Here is a 6,628-nt window from a genome sequence, read left to right as displayed (position 1 = left end):
AATCTATAAGTGTGCAAACAAAGTTTATTAGTGAATGGGAGCACAAAAGCAAGGGTGGCCGAAGGCCAGGGTGGCAAGCTCACCCTAGGGTGGCCAGAGAGCACAAGTCCTTTGTTCTGAGGACTTACATAGTTGGCTGGATGGGGTTGAAAAAGTTACATATTGATTGACAGATAAAGATGGGGCCAACTTTCCAGGACTGGGATGTGAATACCCAAAGGTGTTAATGGGCTTCTTCCTTTAGGCATTATGGGCCCTTTCCGGCCTTTTAGGCCTTGGGATGAAAGCATAGTTTCAAAGGCTTTTCTTCCCAGATAATGGAAAGAATCCATAGAATTTCAAAGACTGCCCTCTTCCCCTGCTAACACAGTGTTTCTTGTGATGTTGGAACATCTGGCAATATTATCAGACCAGGCCCAGGACTGCTGGATTAGTGGGTGAGACATGTCTGCCCCTGCTTCTAGCCTCCTCTGTGAAGTTCTTTGTTAGACTGAAATGGTGAGAGTCCTGCCTTTATTCCCCCTCTGCTACTCATTCTGCTGTAACCCTAGGCCTGGGGTGGGGTGGGGGTTGGGGTTGTCCCTGGCTTCTGCTGCTGGCAGTCCAAGTCCAAGTGGCACCGAAGGGGGCTGTAGGGGCATCCACTCTCCTCAAGAGCTTTATGAAGGGGAGAGCTGCGGCTTCTGTTTGGGCTCAGCTGTGGGTCCCAGTGGCAGGTGCTGCCCTGGAAGGTGTTTAAAGAGACCCTCCCAACAGCGTTGAATAGCCCCTGCCTCCCTTCCCACTACAAATGGCACTTCCAGCCCCCAGCCCAGCCCCCCTTGCCAGGCTGTGGACAGAGTCTACAGAAGCTAATGAGTTCTGCTGCATTTGCCATAGTTGACTTTGCTCCAGGAAGATTTAACACGGAACCTGACTTGGACTTTTGCTGATGGGCAGAGCAGCCAGCCCAGCCAGGATGAAAGGTTGGAAGGCAGAAGGGAGAAAGGACTGTCACCAAACCAGGAACCGGGAGGGGAGCGTTCTTTGCACCCATACCTGGTCGCCCAGGAGTTTTCTCTCCAGAAGTTTTCAGGCCTTGCAGCCCTTGGCCTTAAGCTCCCCTCCTGAGTACTCCCTCCAGTGTCACTTCTCCCAGCTCTCCGTCCCTCCCCATCCCTTCCTCCATCCTTCTCTCTAAACACACACACTGCCCAACACCTCCCCTCACTTCCCGTCTGCTAGTTTCTCCCTCATTTTTCTCCTCATTATACCTTCTCCACCCACCCTAAACCCATTTCCTCCCTCTTTACAGAAAAACCTTCCCTCTCCCTCACTCTTCCCATTTAATTCCCTTGCCCCTTTGCCCAAGTGGCTGGACCCGGAGCGAAGCCCAGCTGCTGCTGGAGCTGATTGATGAGAAGGGATGCTGGCAGCTGCCTGCACCGGCAACCATTCCACATTCAGATCCCCATGCCCCATAAGCCCTGCCTCCTCTTTGGCAACAGAGTGACCTCCCAGAAGGCTGACGCACCCTCCCCCTCCCTCCTATCTGACTGCCTCCCCCACATTCATCTCCCACTGAGGGCCCAGGCTGCTCACCTCTGCTGTTTCATCTTCAACCTCCTGTCTTTAATTCTCAAGCCATCCAAAGAGGCTCAGGGCTTGGAACCAGGGCAGGGTGGGGGGTTAAGGGCTCCCAACCCAGAGACTGGTACCTTGATTCATGTAACAACTGTTTTCTGGCTGCATGCTTTGCTCACGTGAGCCAGGAAACCCCATAAATACAGCAGTGTTGTGACAGAGGTTCCTAAGTGCCATGCAGGGCTGGCAGGAAGGGTAGAAACAGGGAAGATAGGCTTTGCCTGTTTGGAAGGAATGAGGACAATGTTACCAAGGAGACAACATTTAAGTTGGGTCTTCAAGGATGAATAGGAATTTAGCATGCAAAGAAGGGGCAAAACCTATTTTCATGTGCTAAGTGCAGTGTGAGACACATCATATATGTTTCATCTCATTTCACAGATTACAAGACTGAGATTCATAGGGTTAACTTGCCCACGCTCACCTAGCTAGGAAACGACAGGGAAAGGATTCCAGATCTGTGCTCAGTCTATCTTCATCAGCATTCTCAGACAAGCAGGTAGATGAAGTTGTGTGTGAACCCCACCGGTATGAAAAGGTATGACGTTTAGTGTGGCTAAAGCATACAGCACCCAAAGGAGTTAAGTGAGAAAGGAAGCAGAGGAAAGAGGCAGGAGCCAGGTCATGAAGAGCCTCAGGTGCTAAACGAGAATGTCTAGGGGATGAATACTTGCTCGATGGATGAATGAATGAATGATGTTGTACAGCTGTGCAGGCCGCACAATGCACAATCATCCTGCAGGTCATGGAGAGACATCAAAGGCTTTTCAGCCAGGGAGTAAGCAACCACATTTGTGCTTCCACACTATGGCTATGGGGCAGGAGACAGGGTTGGGGAGAAGTGTGATGGGGGAGGAACCTGTGAGCACCTGTAATTCAGGTCAAGAAACGGATAAGAGCCTAAGAAAAGGGGCTTTTACCCCAAGACAATCTAGGGGCAGGAGCCTTCTTGATTCGGGCCTGAGTCCTTAGTTCTCTTTGAACCTGGAAGGACCATATGGGAAAGAGTAGGACCAGAGACTGCTCCCCTGCCCCATTCCCCTTGCATTAGTCTACTCAGGCTGCCATAACAACACACCGTTGACTGGGTACCTTAAACAACAGATATGTATTTTCTCACAGTTCTGGAGCCTGAAGTCCGAGAAGCCAGCATGGCTGGGTTCTGGTGAGAGCTTTCTTCTTGGTTACAGACGGCCACCTTCTCACTGTACACGTGGCATTTCCTTAGTCTGTGTCCTAGAGAGAGAGATCTATCACTTCTCTGGACACTGAGCCTCAGTTTTCCCAATTGCCATACCTACCCCATAACATTAGGATTATGGGACCTGGCCAGGTAACTCAGTTGGTTAGAGCATCATCCTGATACACCAAGGTTGTGGGTTTCATCCTTGATCAGGGCACATACAAGAATCAACCACCCTGGCTGGTGCGGCTCAGTGGATTGAGCACTGGCTTTTGAACCAAAGAGTCACAGGTTTGATTCCCAGTCAGGGCACAGGACTAGGTTGCACGTCAGCTCCCCAGTTGGGGGTGCACGAGAGGCAACCACACAGTGATATTTCTCTCCCTCTCTTTTCTCTCCCTTCCCCTCTCTCTAAAAGTAAATAATTAAAAAAATAAAATGTTTAAAAAAAGAAAAGAATCAACCAATGAAGGCTTAAATAAGTGGAACAACGAATTGATGTTTCTCTCTCTCTCTCTCTCTCAAATCAATAAATAAAAATAAAAAGATAAATAAAACAAAAACTTAAGGTTATGAGAAGCCTAAAGACATACTGGACACGAAGGCACTTTGTGGCCTCCCTAGCGCAAACGTTTGTTATGTGGCAGATAACACTCCCACCAACCTTTCACTGAGCACCTCGTGTCTGTGCCAAGTCTCACGTCCCTGGAACGGGGGCTCCGTGAGAAAAACAACTTGTTCAGCACTGAGTCCCCAGCACCTAAAACAGTGCCTGGCAGACATCAGACCTGCAGTAAGTATTTGTTAGACACTTTGCCCTATGTTATCTCATTTAATCTTAACAACACTACATAAGTACTATTTTTATCCTCACCTGAGGGATATGGAACTATGGATTAGGTGATTAAGTCAATTTCCCAGATTCCAACCATAAGTGTTGGAGTGAGATTTGAACCCAGGCAATCTGGACCCAAATCCGTGGTGAAGATGACAATAATGAAGATCTTTGGAGCCTATTAAGCCAAAGGCCATCAAGTTCAGTCCCCTACCCCCTCTATATACACCAGGATAGTGTTCCCTGCCCCTCCTTCTGGTGTCTCTGCCAAACCCCTCTTCTCCCATCAAGGACTGGTCCCCAGCCTCATTCAGTATGCTCAAGATGTTGACAAAATCACCACCACCCCCTTTTCTGCCTGGAAGGTGGCACATCCTCCTTTGTTATCTTCAACCCAGAATCTTCCACCGGGACTCCTTCCTTCCTCCCAAATGATAGCCCTTATTACTTAGTTTCCCCTTTCTGGTGCCTGAAGAGTCCTGTTCCATTCGGGTGCCCAAACACCCACCTTGGTCCCACAGGGAAATGGTACAAAAAACATTACCCCAAGTTCTAATCCGCTTCTACCATCAGCTTATTTATGCCTTTAGGCAAGCACGTCACGAGCTCATCTGGACCTCAGTTTCCACCTGTATAATGGGTGAGCTGGAGAAGATTTTGGAGCCTACTCTCCGCTTTGGTCTTCTTGGGAGTGACCTTTCCCAGCCACCAGGCTAGAGCCATCCCCTCTCTCCACCCTCCCATTCCCCCACCCCACGCCCGCCCCCCACAACACACACACCCCCTCTCCAGCCAAGATGCTGCCCTGCTCTCCCCAAAGCTCCCTGTGTGGTCTTTCCTCCCACCTACCTCCCACCCCAGAAATTCAGGATCTGCCTCCCAGCAGCCTCTGCTCTTCCCCCACTCTGGGGCTCCCTCTACTTTGGACTGTGCTGATCCTGCCTTCCTCTACCAGTGCCCAGAGCCCCCCACAGGCCACCAGAGACCCCCGCAGGCCACCATCTGCAAATAGCACAACTGGAAACTGGCCCTTTCCCAGTCTGCAGGGCCCTCTCCCCTCTTTAGAGCCCGAAGAATGTCCCCTGAAGGGGTTTACAGGTCATTTGCACTTTAAAGGCAACCTCCCCTACCCAAGAGAAAATTTTTCAAAACTTTTAAGGTCTATTTACATATAAACTCTTCTGGGCCTGTTGCCTGGGAGTGAGGACTCACCCACCCCTAAACTCTTCTGCGGAAGGTTTTTGTTTCTACCACAAGCCCCTCCCTTGTCTCCTGGGGCCAAGCCTGCCCAGGGCTTTTGGAAGTGGGGGTGGTCACAGATCCTGGGAGCATGGTTCAGGCTGGCCTGGCCTGACCCTTCAGGCTGCCATCAGGCCAGGGGTCACCAAGCAGTCACATGTCACTTTGAATGAGAAGCCCTGAACTGAGGCTGAGAAATGAAGTTGGGAAACAGCTCAGCCAAAGGCAATTGAGCTTTTTTTTTTTCCCTTATGTTCTTTTGGGGGCAAAAAAAAAAAACCTCTATTGTCCGTAATGCTGGAAAATTCAATTTATTTCCCGAGCAGTCTGGTCCAATTTCCCTTGGGTGGGGACAAGGCTGGGCTGCCCTCCCTGCTGCTCCAACTTAGAACTTTCTAGCTGGACTCAGAGACTGGACCCTGAGCCCTGGCTCTGCCAGGCAGCACCCCACCCCCAACACGATCCTCCCTCAGGAAGCCCCCACTCCAACCCCTGCATGTCAGGGAAACTTTCTCAGGGGCTTTAAGTGTCCTTGTCTTTCTCACTCAGTAACCAGTTGTCTTGGCCTGTCCCCCACCCCCACCCCGGTCTGCCTGCGTGCCCCCGCTGAGTCCCCCGGGCTCCCTGTCTCTGTCTCTAGACTCCCCAGGACAAGCCGATAGAGAGAGGAGGTACAGCTGCAAAGCATTTATGCCGGCCTCCGGGCTGGCGGGGGAGCCGTCTGCAGCCAGGCAGCGGCCAGGCCTGAAATGACGGGAACCCTGGGCCTCGGCCTGGCTCCAGCCGGTCCTGGCCCTTCCACCCCAACCCCCAGTGCAAGAACCTCTCTGTCTACCAAGGCCAAGGAGGCCAGGGGTGAGGAGAATGGGGACAGGCACAATCAGCCCCTACTTGGCAACCGGCATCTGAGCTTTGCTGCGGGGGTGGGGAGGTTGTCCTGGGGTCGAGGACTGCCCACTCAAACCTCAGTGAAAGGCTCAGCTGATCCCCACACCACCACCAGCCTCCACGGTTAATAGAAAAGTTCCCAGGCCAATAGCCTGGAGCATGGGGACAGAAAGGACTCTCTCTCCCAGCCCCAGTGAAGAGCGCCCCCCACCTCCCCTTAGACTATGCCCCCTCTCCCCTCTTAGGGAAGGACATTGGTGAGTGGACTGCTGAGACAGACCTCCGACCATAGCAGGCCCATCTGGTTCCAATCAGGAGAGCAGGTTTCCCAAATCACGGAGGGCTTGTGGGGGAGGGAGGCCACAGCCTCACTGTTTGTCCCCAGCAGCCCTCCCCAGACCCCAGAGTGCGGCTCCTGTCCCATTTGGTCACCTTTCACCTCTCAGAGGGGCCTCACAGCCACCAGAAGGCTAGATGAGCAAGGAACCCTTAAGGGGCATGGGCCTGCCTTTTCTTACCCAATCGTCTGTCAATGTGTAAGAGTTTTTGAGAATATTTGAGCCAAACTGACTGACGACAGTTGCTGGGAAGCAAAACCTCAAAGGATTGAGAAAATGCCTCAAAGAATGGCAGTTTTGCGCCTTATTTTATACATTACAATCAAAGGAGACACAGGGGAGTTAAAAGAAATCCATTGGTGATAGATTAGGGACGGGGGTGGGGGGAAGAAAGCAAAGGGGGGAATTTTGAGGTATAGGATCGTTAACAGTTAACAATTAACACGATAACAATAACAAGGAGGGGATTTGTGGCCTTTGTTCTGGTGCAGTGGTTGTACTTTGAGGAAAAACGGAAATTAC

This window comes from Furipterus horrens, unplaced genomic scaffold, assembly GCF_987537825.1.
Source record: "Furipterus horrens unplaced genomic scaffold, mFurHor1.1.pri manual_scaffold_11, whole genome shotgun sequence".
Taxonomy (NCBI): domain Eukaryota; kingdom Metazoa; phylum Chordata; class Mammalia; order Chiroptera; family Furipteridae; genus Furipterus; species Furipterus horrens.
The sequence above is the reverse complement of the archived record's forward strand: the minus strand, read 5'-3'. Positions refer to the sequence as shown.